Below are 19,929 nucleotides of genomic sequence, written 5' to 3' on the forward strand. Positions count from 1 at the left end.
GTGTCATTAAAGATATACCTATCTGGGTATGTCAATTCATATTTTGTGTAGACATTTCTATAAATTTTTAAAATAAAATTTTAAATTAAAGGAATTGCGTAAGAAGAAGTTTAAAATTGCATTAAGTAGAAGAATATTAAATGTTGGTCGAGTACGTGTCGATAAAAAGAAATGTCTTACTTCTTGTATTTTAATAGAGACAACACGTTTGCCATGGAGCTAAACGGAATAAGTTTTTTAATATATCAAACGTCTCTTTGAAAGGAAATCGTTTTGATCCAGGTGACACTTTATGATTTAATTTAAAAAGTATTTTCTTGAACACGACTGGAGATCGTGTGTTTAGAAATATATCGTGATAAATACTAATCGAAAACATTATTATAAAATCGAAGGTAATGAATAAATTCATTATAAATTAAGCGTGAGTCATTTAAAGGTGAATGATGTATCCTTGTGAGATTGCGGGTTTTACCGGCGTTCTACAACCGACTTGAATTCCTGAGGAGGCAGGTATTTAATAAATATTCCAAAGTTTTTTTTATTTGATATATATTATTTTCATTTAATTTAGTTCATAGGATCTAAATATATTTTCGAAATTGTACTTGTATGAAATAAAATTCTTTAATTTGTGTTAAAGTCAATAAATGTATGTACAACCACAATTAATTATTTAAAATGTGTCATACTTTTTAAAATTTTTGAGACATGTAAATAAGCACTCAAATGGCATTTAACGGTAGTATCATTTTATTTTAGCACAAATTAGCTTGATTATTCTAAAATGAGTCATCAATAATATAAGTTTAGTATTGAAATGACCTGACTTTATATTGCATTCGAAATATCGCAACGATGAACGTTATTTTTGCTCAATGTTATATCTTGACATGACTCAACCGGTATGGACTGTCTATGTGTGCAAAGACAGGTAATAAGGCTTGTAAAGCTAAAGTTCAAGGCGACCTTAAGACGTTCGTCGAGTCGACTCTTGAATAAATGTGCCTAAATGAGATGTTATTCTTAAAACACGGATGGATTTTGAATACTAATATTAAATTTGATAAAACGTTCATTTGTTCCGTAAAATTATAAGACAACTGGATAATATTTATAATGGAGAATACATTAAATAATTTATGAATAATGAATAAAAAAAGTTTCAAAGATATAAGGTTATTAAATTGTAAATTACAATTAATTTTACGAGACACCATTAATTTTTGGACGACTTTTACTAACCTAGATATAACCACTAAGCTTATTATGCCTCGTTGGAAAATATTTAAGTATTAAGCGGCAGATTTTATGAGGAAATCTAACGATTGTTCGGTAATAGAGACCTTTGGTTCATGTGAAAAATCCTTTGTACATATTAATTTTGTATCAACATGATCTTATTCTGATCGGAGACCGTTGTTTAAATCTTTAAAGATCAGTTAAGGGCTGAAATCTATATATGGGAAATATATCCGTTCATAAATTACTCCATATGTATAAAAGTAAGCACATTGAAAATCTAACGAGGGTCATATGTCCAGCAGTTGACGTCGTACATCTGAAATGATGATAATGGTGATGAGTGACAATAGAAAAAAATGATCAGGTCGTGTCTTTCCCCTTCTCCAAAGATTGCCATGATTTTCGATCTCGCGCTACCCGCATCCAGTGATATCTGCGACCTTTTATGTTGTCGGTCTGTTTAGTGGCGGCCTACTCAATGTTTAAGTAGCTACCCACGCTGCATCTACCGACTCATGGCCGTCACTCAAGAATCTTGCGTCTCCAACGGCCATCAGTTGCACCAACGATGTGTCTCACCCACTGCCAGTTCAGACGAGGAATTCTTCAAGCTACTTCGGTAACCTAGGTTTTTCTGCGAGCCAGTAAATAATATTAACCCTTTTCGGACTTGTATTCGGTAAAATTTATATAACCCTGATGTTTTATTAAGATGAATAAAATTATTTTAGTTTGTGCCGATTAATAATTACGAAAATGTGTTGCAGTATTTGTTTTCGTCCAAAAATATTCGAAAACGGAAATTGATTTGACTTAACGAACCAATATTTCCCGGCAACTGTCTAAAATGAAACTTAATGATTCATTATTAATTAAAATGTAGTAATTATTTTAGCATATTGCGCGGATTTCAGTTTTGTCGATCGGCGTGTTTACTTTACGACTGACACGGCGACCTTGTCTTGTTTCTTCCGCAGATGTATGTTCTTTACATAAAAACGAATGTTGTATGAAACATAAACTACATTGTGGAAAGATGAAGTTTGAGCACGTACTGCAATGCCATCGATTGTAAGCAGTTTCTCAAGGAAATTAAATACAAATGATTAATAATACGTGAAATTATATTTCACGAAACGATATTTTTTGAAGTTATATAAAATGTATATTTTTAAGTTATTTTTTTTTTTGAAAAGAATAACATTTTTCGAACCGTTAAATTATGAGTTAAAGTTTATAAATTCTTTGATATTATATTCATTATGATGAAAGAAGAATAGTTATGTTTAAAAATATGTTATGATTTTTATATTTAATGTATAATAAACTAAAAATAATGATAAATCTACCAGTGACTTTCTGAACTAAGTCAGGAACAGAAAGGCTAAAAATGGCTATAAATTTAAAGTCGTTTGATACGAGAGGTACGTAAGAAGCTTTAAGTCTCGCTGTTCACAGCGGTCAAAGCGTAGAATTTAAAGCAATTTTCTTGAAGGAGTGAAATTCCCACTTAAGTCTTTTGTCATTTGGCCCAGTTGTTGCTGACACGAGTTACGAAATGTGATTAGAGTGAGGTAATAATAAAGTTAATTGAGTTTTAATTGTCAGATTGCATGACGTTAACGAAAAGCCATTTTTGAAATAACACTAAAGCCTTGCGCAATCTCGTGTCATTAAAATTTGCGAATTAACTAAAATACGGGTGCACTACTAAAATGTCGTAAATATGTCATTGCTTCGATATCAGGTGTGATAATTTATGTATACTTACACTCTACGCGCATACAATTTATAACGAAACACTTAAAACAAACTAAAAGTCGAATAAAACGTAATTTATGTAAACAACAGAGAATACGCAATCACGCAATTTATTTTTTTAACTATTCCGGTTATTTTTACGAGTGCAATTATACATAGTAAATCATTTGAATGTGGCAAACCTATTAAAGTATACAAAGTATTCTATACGAAAGAAAGTTTTAAAGATATTCGCTAATATTATTACAAAGTTGAATTTAAAAAAAAAACGCGGTTTAGTCGCCATTATTACGCTTAGTCTAAATTATTAATTTTAAAATGTAATAACATTTTAAGATGTATTTTCTTTATTAAAATTTAAAACAAGCTTTCTAAAAATATTGTTTCGTATTCGGGTAATAACAGAGGGCACCGCGCAATATCGTCAGTTTCTTTAGAGATTGGCTGTGTAGTGTCAACGCTTACTATTCTGACAGTGACTCGGAGACGACAACGGAATAATAAGTGCTCTTTAAAATGTACAATTGGAGATTGCAAGACGAGAAATTATTCTTTTTACACCTGTCTATTGGTTTGAGTTATTAACTAATGATTATAAACTTGTTTATTTTACATAGTTGTAATAATTTTCGCATTTTAGAATGAAATATTTTAACGTTACGAATATCTGTATTTATAATATGTATTTATGTATATATAATTTAAATGTATATATAAATTATGTAAATTACCATTAACATTTAATTTCTACTTAGAAAGCTTATTTACATTTTAAGAATAAGTACTAGTTTCACATTTATTTTATTTAAGTAATTCTTCGTACAAGACTACATTTTTAAATTTATAGTATATAGCAGGGGTGGACAACCAGCGGCTCGTGAGCCACATGCATCCGTTTAATTTTTGTGTTATTGTAGTTTAACAAAATTACATTGTATTTTTTTAATTTTAATAAAAACTAATTATTAAATCTGTTCCGGACTAATACAAATCTAAACACAAGAACTTAGAATTTAGACAAGCCGTTCTGTATAGTTACGGTGTAATTAATACGAATTATTTAACTGACTTATGCAAGATATGTTAAAATAAAATATAATCGTAATATAATACGTAAATAAAATCTTTCTAATAACAACGGTTTTTCCTGATAAAATGTCTTATTTTAAAAAATAACGTAATCTTTTATGTATTAAAATATTAAGCTGAAATCAAATCTGTTAATTGTAATATTTAGGTATATTTATGAGAAGCGCATCAAATATTTGCTTAAGGAACAAAGTATCGCGAACGAAACACGTACGAGTGATGAACATCACGTATTCCCTTGATGTTGTTACCGTCGGATTATACGTGAGAAAATTCGTTTTAGCTCTTAGGCGCTCCGAGCTATTTTCTATTTATTGAATTAGTCGAGCTGCGTGTGCTATGTCGTTTGCCACTTCCTAAACGCTAAACCAGTACAGCGTGAAACGTTACGTGATTTAACGTAATGCCTTTGTAGTTCGCAAGAAAATATCTTTCGATTATAATGCAATCATTCTTGACCTCATTTTACACTATTTATTTGTCTTGTTGAACTAAACTTCTAAATATTTGTGGATATTTTAAACCAATATTATTCAATGAATTTCCAAAGTTTATGTATCACCTGCTTTTATAATATAGCCTATCACGTATTTTATATCTGTGTTATTTTTTAATTTATATTAAAAATGTGTTATAATAAGGACATAAAATAAATCGTTTCAGAAGTTCTTTCTTCTAAATATTGAAATAAAAGTATAAAAATTTTTAATTTTAATTAAAAAGCTATACAAAATGTAAGTTAGGAACAAAATTAAAACAACCAGTAAATGCTAGACAGTATACGAAATTGGACCACCGAAAAGTTAAGGAAGAAAAAGAAAAAGTTAAGTTTTTAAAAGTTTTAATGTCCATTTACGCTGTAATAGTTAAATAAACATTTTAAATGGCTAGATGAAACATGTTCTCGTGAAATAGACGTATTTCATAATAGCTCCTATTTACCTTTGGATCTGTTACCGCTTCTATGAAAAGGCTAGACTTTTCTGCTAAACGTATGAGTGTAAGACGTTAAACTCTTTTTAATTATCTGTTCGGTTTTATTAATTGACTATTGTTATCTGTGTATAGTGGCAGTAACACGACGTAGTTTTTTTGACGATATTACTAATTTAAAAGCAAAGAAATAAATAATTGTAGGTCTTCAGTGCACCGTCGTCTTTAAAGCAATTTTATTGAATTTGCGTACACGTCAAAGACTCGTGATTTACGAGACGATGACCCTAAAGTTCATCGAATCGAGACGACTGCTGGTATAAATTAATCTAAACGACTGCTTTTCTCTGTTCACTTCACAGGTAAAATGTGTAATTTTTATTAACAGAATATTCACTGTCTTCTTCTATCGATGTTCATTTCGTTTTTAAAACTTTTGTCTTGCATCATAAAAAGCAATTGAATAATAATATACATTTATTCAAAATTTTACGAATGCTGCCCTAATGCAAAGAGCACTCAGTTCAAGCGTAAATTCTGAGATTTGGAGCAATGACATGGAAATTCGTATTTCTTCTAAAACATTAATTTGTACATAAACGATATATTTGTAACATATAAAAGTGTGTAAGATATGTTAAGGCGTATTAAAATATTTATTATTAAAAAAAATAGTTTGCGACCCATTTGTCTTTTGATGTTACGTGTATAACAAAGTGTTTTACACACAAAATTAAATTTTATGTGAATAAAAAAGGTATGATATAAAAGAAATATTTAATGTTAATTCATGCAATTTAATTATTATATCCTATCATGGAACTAAAGTAAAAATATGACGAGAATAGTATTAAAAATGAAGAAAGTTTTTTATGAAAAAATAAATTCAAGTAACACAAAAGATATTTATTAATCAATTGATATTATATATAAAAAAGAAAAGCCTTTGTACTATAACAGAAATTCATTGAAGCAGAATAGAACACTTATTACTGTTTAAGAGAAAGCCTTTATCGAGTGTAATGTTGTTGAGATGAGAAAACTAGCAAATAAATTGGATAAAAGTAAATTGAGGGAGTAAGTGTGTGTGTTTGTTCTCTAATATTACGGCAAAGTAATGCAATGTAATCCTAACTTGATTGAAGTGTGGGCTGGGCTTTGAATAACTTTGTTCAATATTACCTTGAGGCAAATGCTTTGTGCTCATGTAGCGTTCTTGCTGTATTAATTAATAATAAGAACAAATATTTATTCGATTTATGAAGAAAATCACACGTGCATTAAAATGTTTATAATAATGCATTACGTTATTTAAGGTGCGTACAACACAATATACACAATATCATTACATCTTGCAGTTTCATCATCTTGTTTATGATTGATTTAATTTATATTTTATGACTTTATTCAAGTTAACTGTAAGGCGAGCATAGATATCGACAGGGTGGTGTAGGCCTACAAAAGACAAAGATATTTAATTTTGAACAATTTTATGAAAAAGTTATATTAACCAATACATATTATGTATTGCAGAAGGTATGTCTATTAAAAATAAAATATAACAATAAGACTAATAAATACTTATATGTACAGATGTGTATTATTTTCTTATTAATAAAGAAATATGTATAAATAAAAAACACGATTGCATCACTACTGCATTCGGAGAAACTAATATTATAGATATTTATAAAAAGTCTTTATATCTTACTTTAAATTCAAACTGGAACCTCATAGTAACTTTTTGATAACTTGACGTAATCCTTTGGGTATTTCAGTTGCCTGCAATTGACTCTTTGATAACTTGTTGAGTACTTACTTTCGTCCTACAAGTATAATAAATTATACAAAAACACGTAGCTCGCAAAAATGTTTATGGTAAAAAAAAGATATTACTCTTCAATAGTTTTTTATGGCATCCTTCAAGTTCTCTTAGCCATCGTTATTTTAAAAACTCGTCTTCAAGTCTTCTTGTATGGATAATAATGAAACTTGCAGTCACGAGGGTTCCACCGCTCCCGGATCCAATAAAGGCTAAAACAAACTTATGGGTTTCCAAAATATCCTTACTACAGTAGTAGAGAAATTCATTACCAAATTTTAAACAGTAAAAAATCTTTTTTAAGTTTTTGACTAATATGTTTCTACATTAAGAATAAATATTGACTATGCGAGAATATTATAATTTAATAAAAGATATGAATTAAGACAAAATTATGTATACCTTTTTCACGTTACGATAGTGGCCTCGGTATATGGGACATATGCATATAACAATCATAACTCGTTTTGATATGTAATAAGGAATTGTACTCATTGTAAAGTTGTGCAAGAGCCTTTGTGTTTTACTTCAGATTCGTTGAGAGACATCTTGCATAATTGCGTTCATAAGTTAACGTTTGACGTATTGTTCTGTGTAATATCTTTTTATATATCATAATGCTATGTATCCTAAATATAAATTATTCAAGTGAACTGAATATATGTAAACATTTTCATTAAAATACTGTGTTTTATTCTTAAAATTTTTTAGAGTAAATAAAGGTTGATTGATTATAGATGTAAAAGTTTTAAAAGAACGAATGCAGCCAGCTCTATTGCTGTCAATTAATGTATGGTACACTATATACAAAAAAGGTTTCAGAAATAATAACTTAATAATATTATAAGTATGAAAAAGCGTTTTTGGAATTTGGATTACTATATATTAAAATTAATTATTGTTAACTATTTGTCCCTACAAACTTTGTAATGCCACAAGTTATTGCCCGACCGTATTCCAAAAAAAAAAAAAAAAATTAACCGAATATACTTCAGTGGTTACCACTTTATTATACAGAGTGATTGGAAATAGAGGTGAAACCTAAAAGCTTTTTGCCTAGAAATCAGCAATATATTTTCCACTTTGAAACTTTTATACTGTATATAAAAGCATGACGAAATTGCATTTATAATCAACGTACGAATTTTTTAAAGTTAATAAATTTCATTAGTCAGATAAACTGATGTATTTTGATTAGATTTATGAGATAACTTCGAAAAATGGTACAGTAGAATAACTATTTTGTTTTCACTTTAGGAATTTTAGCAGTTAAATTTTTAATTAGAGGTTTTATCCAAAGATGTGTCGTGTCCATATCGAGGCGTTGATACTAAATAAAGGTAACATTTTGTTTATTTACTTATTTATATAATAATGTTAGTAGAAGTTGTCATTGACATACTAATAAATATTATTATACCTCTTATTTAAAACAGTTATATCACCTTAATATTTTTGATACTCATTACCACTTCGTTTATGTAAAAACTAATTGACATGTAAACTAAAACAACACAAGTAGAAATTGAAAAAAAAACTAAATACGTCATTAAATTAAGTGAGAAAAAAGAAACGTACACTTAATTAAAAAAAAAAACAATAACAAAAAAAACCAGTCGTGAAATTGATTAGTTGTAATTGCTTGTTGAAAATAACTTATTTTATACCCCAATCTGGATAATTGGATTCATATAAACTTATTTTGTGGCTAAGAAACCAGGGAGACTGTTTCAATGTTACTAATAAATAAATTTACAAGAACAATTTTCATAGTCTTCCTTCGCAATAAGTTAGTTAACCGTCTCACTAGCATTTGCAAAATGCATTTTATTATTTTTTTTTACAATTGACCAACACTTCAATTTGAAATAAAAAAATTTTAGAATTTTTAGATTTTTAGATTTATTAAAATTTTTAGAACTGACTTTTTGTACGATAAACTTATTATTCCACTCATATAAAATTCAAAATTTAATATGAATTACGTGAATACATAAATAATATATACATTTCGTAGTACATACACAACTATCTAGAGTTATTGCTAACGATTGTTATGCTTTAATTGTGCTACAAGTTTAGTGAAAGCCGTTTGTAGTAGGCTGGACTAGATATTTATTAGCCTATTTAAAGCAATGCGTAATAATTGCTGACATTCCAACTGTAAGGCAAATTGTATTAAGTATATTAAAAGATTGGTATCAAATAAACGATCTCATACACAATTAAAATATTAGCAAAGATGATGTAAAGTAGCTGTAATAATTGCTAAATAAACTTGCACATATTCATCAAGGTTATTAGAATTCTCGTATAGGTAATTGATTAAAAAATATGTAATTTATGTTAATTATACTGTGAATAATTGGTGGGATGTAAGGAAAGCCTAAGACGGAATTTATGTGGAGATATTTTCCGAGCTTGTAGCTACTGTTCCGGAATTGAGATTTTCCTTTTCGAATTTAATGCAAAGGCTTGTCAACAAAGCTGCATTATTGGTAGCATTCCTGCGAGGTGAACGACAGTAAGCCTTGTGACGAAGCAAGGTCGGTACAGTGAAGGGGATACCTACAGAGCCGCCTACTGGACGACAGAATATTTTCTACATTAATAAGTACATATACCGGTCCGGTAGGTACTTCCTTATCTCCGATATGGGTTATAACAGAAGACGAGTTTAAAAAAACCTGCTTAAAGACTTATGTTTAAAATATTGTTAAACCAGTTGAAACCTTAACATATTGTTTGTTTGTATTATCTTCTTCCCAATCGTTTCTTTATTTTTGAAGACTTGTACGCTTTAAAATGTCTTGACGGAATCAATAAAGCTTTCTATACCATCCCATCTTCTGCTTCCCTCGGGGCTGTAATAGAGAGGCTATATACTTCATTGTTTGACTTGATTAGATCAGACTAGGGTAGATGGCTGATGGGTATTAATTATTATGTGAAAAATTCAGAACAGTATAATGCTGTGAATAAAAGCAAATGCAAACTCCGAAAACTAAAGTGTTATAAATAAATTTAGGAAAAACAATACGAATGTCCATCGGAATTGGTCACGTGTCAAATCGGTCACGGCGCCGCGACAGTAGGCTATCTTAACGGCTATCGGGCCAGCGACAACGGGCCGGCCAACCGTTATACAGATTCCACAGCGTTTCCTAAATACGTACATTATACGTCGGCGTGAATGCAAATCGGTTTGTATGTAGGTAGGCTAATGGCGTTGGCCGAAGCGTCCACACCGTAACGACATTCTCCAGGAAAAGGATAATTAACTGCATGTTCATGACACTTATACGCACGAACTTCTGCAATTCGAATAGTTTTTACATATTAAAACCTTTCTTCAGACGTTGTTTTTTTTAATTAAGGCTCTATATAAATTAAATCTGATTATGAAACTTAGCTTTAAGTTAAAAATTGGTCAAAGACCTTTTATTATCTGTAACTGTAGAAAAAGTCAACGGCGTCGACTTTCTCTTTAGATATAAAAATAATAGAACATTAATTTTCCGGTAAATGCAGCATAATTTCGACTTTACACCGAGCGTATTAATAGTTAGCCTATGAATGTAGTTGCTTGAATCTAGCTCGGACCGTGAGTGGGTATTGAGAGCAGTTGGTTGCAGTTCGGTGTTGCGTCAACAACGCCGAGGTATTCTGTTCGATTTAGAAAAGTGGTTCGCGGGTGAATGCACATAGGCGATGGAGTTTACTTGTTACGCTTGTATGAGCTTTCCCAGTTCTTAGCTGGTTAATTATATATAAACACGATGTTTACTCGGATGGAGGAGTTTTTTCAGTTCTATAGCATCCGGTGTGAACATCTTAAAAAACTTTAATATTTGTTTATAAATATTTTAATATTAATTTCTTCCTCCAATTATCTACAATTTGCATTGCAAAAAAAATCAACAACTGCTATGTATTTTTTTTTTCTTATTATGCTTTACAATATAGGTTTTTATTATTGTATTTTAATTAAAGTTACTTGAGGCAAGCAAAATCTAGTTTTCTCGTAAACCTTCTAGTATTGGAGGCTTATATATATAACAAACATTATTTTTAACCGCAATGCGCCGAAACTTTGTTTTAAAATTCTAGCGTTATTTTTATCCAACTGCACAGAACTGTGGTTTAACGGGACACGTAAAACCAAACAGAGCACTGTGTTTGCTTCACAACCAATTAATGTTCCGGCTTTGCTAACAGTGGTTAGCATAGTTCGAGTAAACTTTTCGCAAAAAAAATATTACAGCGTTGTTTGGGGATTATGTTTATTACATATTGAAAAGACGTATCGTACTAAACGAGTTCAATCTTTTTCGAAGATGGGTATTCGACGGTAATCAAACCTATAGGGAGAACTTTGCAATTCCAAACGAGTAACCAAAGACAAATTACAAAAATACGTTTACTAATGAAATAAACGCCACGTCAAACAGATCGAATACCTCTGGCGATCTATATTGAAAAGCTTTTTAGAATCGTTCTGCGATTTAGCATTCAATTAGATATTCTATCACTTTGGAATAGAGACTAGCCATGTTTCTTAAAAGGCAAAATGTGATTTTGTCCGAATGTAGCGCTGAATCGTTCGTACGGAGTACGGAAGCGCGAAATCTCTCTGGATAATCGAATTCATTAGTACTCTTTGTGCTGGAAATAACCCGGAAAGACAACCCCCTCCGGTCGTTTAGCTATTTATCATCGTCGAAGCAGACGTGTCTTGTAAATTAATAAACTGTTTCCAACGACCTTATATTTTTAGAGATCATATTTGATTTTTAAACAGAAATCAGATCTTTATTGAAATATATCCAATATCATATTTTTGAATTGGTTTAAATATATTTGTGATACGATGTACATTGTTAGAATACTTTCTTCTAAGCATTGTATTTATTATTTGGTATCTGTAAATTGGCAACAGGAAAAACTTACTTTGTGAAATGTAAATAATAAATATTCGTACTTAACAAAACTACAAAAAGTTAATTTCAGTGTCTAACTAATCTAAAACTACGATAAATAAAGTGAAATTTAAAATAATTTACATTGTTAACGTATTAAATTATAATTTATGCAGATAGTCAAGTTATGCAGTTTCCTGTGTGTAATCCAGTGGAATTATGTTATTGCATATTATAACGATAATCATCAGTACTTATTATGTATATGAACATTAAGATCAACAAATTTTTAAAAAATAAATAATGAAGTTCGATTAAAAATTAAAAAAAAATTTTGTTTTGTAAGTCACTTATAAATCACAGCTCCAACCATTCACAATGTTTATTAGTATTTATAACACTTAACTTTACAAGGATAACAATCTGTTATTGATTTTTCTGCATAGACAACTCAAAAAATTTTTTCAAAGATATATTTTAAGGACGTCGTAAATTTCTAGGTTATTGTTATGTTAATTGCTTCTAGTTTTTTTTTCTTTTAAGACATTTGCAGAGCTGTTAACTGGTCGTTTATCATGTCTAGAATTTGATATTTTTATTTTTAATGAGTCACTCGAGAGTTTTTTCTGAAAGACAATCGGCGAAGGCCTAGTCACTGGCATACTTAAATTTGGCCTATGTGTTTCAAATGACAGCCAATGCGAAGCGTGTTGAAAGTGTGCACGCGAAGCACGGGGCGAGCGTGACCCCCTTTTCAGTAACGGACTAGTAACCGTTGGCTGCGAGTTAGACGGCCGACAGAAAAAACTTCTATATGGAACATGCTCCATGCGATACATACTATTACGAATCTCTTTCTCAATAACTGAAATTAACTAATTTAGACGATTTTTGGAATGGAAATATAAAGGTTGATTAGTAATAGGTGCAAAACCTTGAAAGAGTGAATGTATCCGAAAATCAATGCGTTCAGATATTATAAATGACGTAAAGATAAAATATTAAGACAAACCGCTGTCAAAATTTGAATTACTACATATTAATTTTTCTTTATTTTCTATTCTTCTAGGGTGATTGGAAGTAGGTTTAAAAGTTTATAAGCTATTTTCTGACAAATGAGCTATGGATTCGCTTTTTTAAACCTTTTACATCTATAACCAATCAGCTTGTATAAAATAATTATTATTATCTAGGACTATTTTATGCTACTATTTACATATGCATCCTTTAAATTTGTAATCGAATTTAGTTCTTTTTATAATCAATTTTGTTATTATTTGTGTATAATTTTGCTTGAATATATTAATGCAACTTGCTGGTTCACGGAGAATACTTGTAAGTAGGTGTCTTGAAACGTATGGTATCGTAATGTTAACCTATGTCTCAACCTCTGCAGTGTTAGTAGATTCTAGTGTTATGCAATAAAACAAACAAAATCTTGATTGGAAGCAAGCCTATTGGTCGAAACGACAAAGTAAAATGCCAATCTCGTGTTTGCGCAAACCTTAAACGTTTGTAATTTCATTCAACTTCTATCTAGAAATACGGTGGAATTTAAATTGTTACTGACGCTGGCACATTTTGCAGTTGCCGTCCAAACTAGCACCCAATTCTGGCATCCCCTCTAATTTAATTTTTGCTGCAGCATATTTACGGAAGCCGCTTCATGAATTAGAGTCTAATCTGAGTTTCTCTCCGAGTTTTTCATTTGCGGATCGCGCGGAAAACAAATTAAAGTCAAAATAAATTTTAATATCCTTAACAGATTGTTATACTAATATAATGAATATTTAAATTGTGCTAAATTTATGTTGATTATTAAAACGAATTTTATAAAGTGGATATGTACATGAAAATAGTTTAAATATCAAAATTTTAGAGTATGTTTATAAGAAAAAAAATTGTTAACTGAATTTTGTCTCATTGAATTTTCTATATATATTTTGTACGAATTATTTTTAGATTCCTCTGGACGCGCATGGTAGATGTACAATAATAAATTAGAAAAACGTCTTGGCAACATCCTTTTTCTCTTATCTCTAAGTGTTCAGCTTTATCAAAGGGGATTGACCTCTATCATGAATCACGGTAGAGAAAACTATTGTTTGTTAAAATGGAATGGGTTATTTTTTAAAATTTTTCTTTAGCTGTATTGTATAATTACGTTTTACATAACATTTTATTAAAGACATTAATTAACCAATATCCTTGCAAAATCAAGAAGTCAGTTTATAAGTTATGCGGTCAAGACTATTAAGCAATATTAGGCAACTAAAACAGGCTTCGGTTCACAAAAGTCGCCCACGTATAGCATGATTTATTCGTTAGAATCGTAAGTAGGTTTTAGTAGTGAAATGACAATCTGTAAATAATTTACGTTTTTAAACTTCTTTGTAGCAATTTTTGTATCTCGTGTTATAAAAAGCTTTTAATAATTTACATTTTGCGGCATTTATTGCATGTGAATATAAGTTACTATTAAGTTCAGTTATATAAAAGTTTAATTGTAATTTCTCTTTTCTCTTCTTAGTATATAGTACGCTATATGTTTCTCGCCCGCTTTGCGTTGCCTGAACTGGCTTTTGGTGGAAGTAATTTTATAAAATGTATTATATGTAAGAGTTAAAGTTAGAAAATATGCATTTTTTCACGTAAACCCCCTTAACTTTTCTTACGACAGGAATTTGATAAAACCAGTTTTTAGCTGATCTTTACTTGGCAAAAGTAATTTCTACCAAATTTCGAGTCGATGTCTTATGGCTTCAGAGATATCGCGAGGAGTCAGTACATGAGTAAATATTTAAATATATCTAAATAAAGGGTGATTACTTATATGTGTAACAGTTTAAAGAATGTATATGATACAAATAAACGGTTTTAGAAGTAATAAATAATGTAAGTAAAAAAAATAATGTTTTCAAAATTCGAGTTATTACATGTTAATATCAATTACTGAGCACTATCCGTCCCTGCAGACTTTTTAAAGTTTCTACACATAACCTATTATCATGCATGTAGATAAATACATTAAAGTTTGACAATGTGCTAAGAAATGTCTGGTACTATTCAAGAGTGATTATCCAAGGAGGACGGGTTGAACAAAGATGTCTGAAAGTCACTTTTACTTTGTCATTACGTCAAAGAATTATCCTCGCAAAGCTGTAAGGGGATGAAGCATGGCGCGTGTTCAAATAATAATGCGTAGCGAGGGCGTAGGGTGAGCGAAGTGCGGTGGGGGAGGGGAGGCTCTAAACCGGTTCGACATCGTCACAAGATGGTGCACTAGTCTGTCCTCCTTTGCCTAGCTCATAACTACGGGCATTGTTTGTATAATTTGGACATTACTTATGCTATAATATAATTTTCATATCTTTAATGATAGAACTGTTTCTGATAAACAAATTAATAAGTATGTTAATAAATTATTTGTAACAAAACATTTTTTTTGAATAACATTAAGGCGTAAATTATTATTCTTACAATAAATATGCAAATGACATAGATGTTAAAGGATTTACATATTTTTTATACAAAATTGTGTTACACACTATTTATAAATGACTTTCTACGCGGCGCGTTGAAGTCTTCCGCTTGGATTTGTGATGGCTCGTTTAATCTATGCTGGCGATGCGTCTCCGTTATCGAACGTCAATCGCAGACGAGTCGCAGGGCAATAAACGAATTCATAAAAATGTTGCCCGAAGAAAGTTGTTCAAGCGTACGAAAGCGGTTCCCCGAGATTAAAAAATTTTGGCCGGTCTGGCACTGAGAAGGCGCGCCTTGCTAACTCCACCACACCTGTGTGAAAAGTGTGTCAACGCTGACTCCTCAGTAGACGACCGATCGGTGGAACTTTCACATTACCTTAAATTAACACTCGATTGAGCGCTCGGTGATACGTCTAAACATTGTAACGTAACCGTATCAGGTTTACGGGATTTATTTTAAAATGTGTCACCAACCTTATTTACGCCGCGAGGCGTTCGAAATCCAAAATCCGGTTGTACACTATCAGGGGTAGAGGTTAACGCACCAGCACTGTGCTGTATCACAAACTCACCACACTAGAGTCACAAGGTCGGCCACATGGTCGTTAGCCGGTGCGGTCACGACGGCCGCCAGATCAGCACTGAGGCTTTCTTCGAGACAACACGCGCGGGCGCAGGTAAGAATGAGACTACGGTGCTCACACACACAGATGCACTTGTAAATGTGTGCTCCGTGAGCTGGGTAGTGATTAGGTTTATAAATAATTATTACTTTTTAGCGCAAATTTCTTAGAACTATACAAATTCAGCTTAAATTTATTTGTTAAGCAAAATTGTGCAAAAAACAAGTTTTTTTCAGGTCTGTAACCCAAAAATAAATTGTCCGAAAAGGCGCTTCTTGTTCTAAAATTTTTATAATTTTAAAACAAGTGAACAAAACTAGTTCTAAGGATAAAAAAAAACAATATAAAGAAGATTGTACAGGTTGTAAATCCTAATACAGTTTGACATTTACCGCTGCTCCGTTTTCTATGATATATACGGAGTAACAGTTATGTTGTATGCCACTACACAAGGCAAGTCAGACATGCAGCTTACATATTTAACGTAGTCAAACACTAAAGGCAATGGTACGGGTACCATTAGTGCAGGGCGGCATTTATTCCTTTTTTAAGGATCCAAAAGTGCCTTAGCCAATTTTAAAGAAACACAAAGAAAAACGTCTATTTAAATGACTGTTAGTCTTTATGAAAAAATAAAGTAAATCACCATTTATGTATATTTTATTTTTATATTAAAAGCAAAGACCCGTGAAAAATGGCTTAAACTTTCCACACATGTTTTATAAGAAAGGTCAATATATACCCCAGGTCTCAGCTAGGTATTGACTTATGTCGGCATCTATTAAATTTGGTACGAATATTCCTTTCGTCGAGTCTGTTAAACGAATTTTATTAAATCACACTCGCAGGGGACAGGGGAAAGCTAGTTATTATGTACAGTGTTATTGATTGTAAATGTAATAACTTTGAATGAGTGAATGTATAGCTCATTTGCTGCCAATTTACGGTATATCTTATCCAAAAAAAAGCGAAGACGTTGCTGCCCAAAGCAAACCTGGCGGCGGACGGTCACTGCAGAAGTAAAGGTAATTGGAATGATGTGGAGCGAAGTAAAGCGCGAGGCTCAAGACCGCTCGGGATGACAGCGGTATTGTGGACACCCTCTGCCCTATCTTGAGAACATAGGAATAAGTGATGATATGTTATCCCAAAATAATGGTTTTAGAGATAATATATAATTAATTCATAACATAGTAAGAAAAAGCGTTTTCAAAATATTCCTAATGTATTTTTATTTCAAATAAAACATGTGTGAATACTTAATACGGAATAATTGGAAAAAGCTGTTAAATCATTCGTAGAGACATGATCATTCACATATTTAAATATTTTACACCTATAACTTACCAACATGTACAGAAAAAGTCAAGTTTGAGACAATGACAAGATAACATATACTTACTATAATATAGCTTTGTCGATATAATCGAGAAAACAGTTGGTTTTAAAATTTTTGTATGCAATGAATCATCAATTGAATGGGATTCATGAATGTGCTCATAAGTTTCTCCTGCGTACGTAACCTTGGTGACTAGCGAGAAATTAAACACGGCATTGGTTTGTATGCGTTTACAATTTGGTCGTGGAACGTACTTTCACCGCGGTGTTGATGTATGACGTCACGAGGAGTGTCCGAGAAATACGTCAATGTTGGCTCACATAAGACGGCAGTAGAAAATATAAATATTGGTTCAAAGTCTTCTCTAATAGTTAGCTAATATCTTACAAACGCTGAGGAATTTATTGTAACTGTTAATCCACGTACTTTCTCAAAAAATATATACTTGTGTTAACATAGACGATAATTAAAAGAAATAAAAGAATTTATATCTTTAGCACTGCAACTATTGTTTAAGCTCACTTTCAAAAAATTATTATAAGGCTGTCTGTATTTACTAATAGATAATTCATATTCAATAAGTCTATATTATGTCTGTATTTCATTTTCGATAAGTCTGTATTTACAAACAGAATAATTCATTCTATCATAAGTATCACCCTTAACTACTAACTGTGAACAAAAATTATAAATTAATACATTAACCGTATAATTTAAAATGTAACCAAGCATATAAAGTATTTTTTAGTAAGTAATATGTTTTTTAACGCAACGGATATGTGATAATTTTTTTTTAAGCGTTGTGAACTAGTGTCAGTTTTGATCTTACCAAAGCATCACTCATTGTTAGCTAGCGTATCCTGTGCATCATCAATATTGCCTCTGATGTGTGGTGCTAGCCATGATGGTTAAACCTAGCCGGCGCTGTCGGATCGTGGTGAGGTTTCCCCAACTATATTCCACCTATTGCGTTTAGGGTCTACGACGTACTCAGGAATAAAGGGATTCTGGAAAACTAAGCAGTACTGGGTCAAATATGCTGTTAAGCAACACACCATCTCTGGCCTGGATTTCTTGCCATACGGTAGTTCTCATAGCATCAGTTGAGGAAACTGCTTTAGCGACCTCTCAGAAGGCCCCTTGCGAGATACACAGGAGCAGGAAATGGCCATGTTGATAGAGCGAGCGAAAGGTAGCACTATGGTGGATATGGCAACCTGAACTATACTTTCGTCTCATAGCGAGCAGCCTATGTCGCGCAACTACTTAACTTCTGGACCTATATAAATTCGGTAATTATAACAACCAAAAACTTTAGTGGATAGCCGTTACCAAAGCTGAAAGCTTTAAAGCGGGTAAGAAACTGAGTGTATGCAATCAGATATACATGTAACAATGCACAACAGGTCTAATAAAAAGATTAAAAATTCATGTCTGCCAAGTTAGCGTCCAACGCTGGCCAGCGCTATGTTAAAGAATTTCGAATTTTTTCGAACGGCTAGTAATATTAATGTATTAAACGGAATTAAATATATCAAATGAACAATACTACAGAAATAAAATATAAACTGTTGACTGTCTAAATAGAAGTAGACGCACAATTACTTATGAACTTTATTACATAGCACATTTATTTAATACTTTCAACAGAGAATAATTTTAAATATTTTAGACCATTTGCCTTGCATATTATCACTTTGATAATGTCAGTCGCAAGACTTTTAACGCTTGGCATAGGCCTTCCTCATAAATCTCCTATAAGACTGGTTGGAAACGCTTTGCTTCTAGCGAATTCCGACGGATCTTCGTTTATAAATAATTTTAAACACGATAATTTTTTTTTTTAGTTAAACGGAATCTAAGCAGCTAGACAAATTTCAAAATACTGTAATTTATATATACATATATATATATATTTATGTATATATATATGTATAAATATATATATATATATATACTCATATATATAAATTTATTACAATCGTACCTACCGCGTTGCACCATCTTAGTACTGCGTTCCCGTAATTAATTCAAGTGATAGACCATTAAAAGCATTAAATTAATTATTAATTAAATACGGATAATATAATTAAATGCCGCTTGCACAACTTAACTATAACTAGAAATACTAAATTCACGTACAATTCACTTAATCCAATTCAATTAACGTACGATTCACTTAATCCAAAACCGATGCTTTAAGAAATAATAAATTACGTAAGAAAAAGTGATTTCAAAATTCGAATTACAATGTATTAAAATTAATTATTGTTTACAATCTAACGCTGCAGACTTTGTAATTCCAGAAGTTATTAGCTTGATGAATTCTAATATAAAAAATAATGTAACTGATATCAAAGTGATCACTTTACACTGGTTGATTGGAAATTAGTATAAAGCTTTTACCCACAACTAATCAACATGAATATTAATGAAAACAAAAAGAAACATAATTCTTGGAAATTAATCGAATGTTTAATAGTACATTGAATGAATTATAAATTAAAAATTGCAAAATAATACCAGTATTATGTCAACCGGTAAACTAATCTGAATATGTTTCGAGTCGTTGAGTATAAAACTTAATGAGTAGATTTCTCGAAGTCCTTAACTTCGCTTCAAGAGATTCATTTCGTTTTTAGTACAGTAATATAAAATAATGAATGTTACAATCGTTATTTCCGGTCTACGTAAACGATACTACAGCAAT

The 19,929-nt window shown here is 31.2% G+C and overlaps 1 protein-coding gene across 1 annotated transcript in view; it reads right to left on the reverse strand.

Moving 5' to 3' along the window:
* The window catches only part of uif (sushi, von Willebrand factor type A, EGF and pentraxin domain-containing protein uif), a 76,197-nt gene extending 60,314 nt beyond the window's left edge, over positions 1 to 15,883 (reverse strand). Inside the window, exon 1 of the mRNA XM_068775193.1 lies at positions 15,732 to 15,883. The gene's annotated coding sequence lies outside the window, so the exon portion shown is untranslated. The remainder of the gene's footprint in view (positions 1 to 15,731) is intronic.
* Positions 15,884 to 19,929: the final 4,046 nt, after the last annotated feature.

Source organism: Battus philenor, unplaced genomic scaffold (genome assembly GCF_028537555.1).
Source record: "Battus philenor isolate CCGP_79_NKW_IND1 unplaced genomic scaffold, ilBatPhil1.0.hap1 SCAF_8, whole genome shotgun sequence".
In the NCBI taxonomy this organism is placed as follows: Eukaryota; Metazoa; Arthropoda; class Insecta; order Lepidoptera; family Papilionidae; genus Battus; species Battus philenor.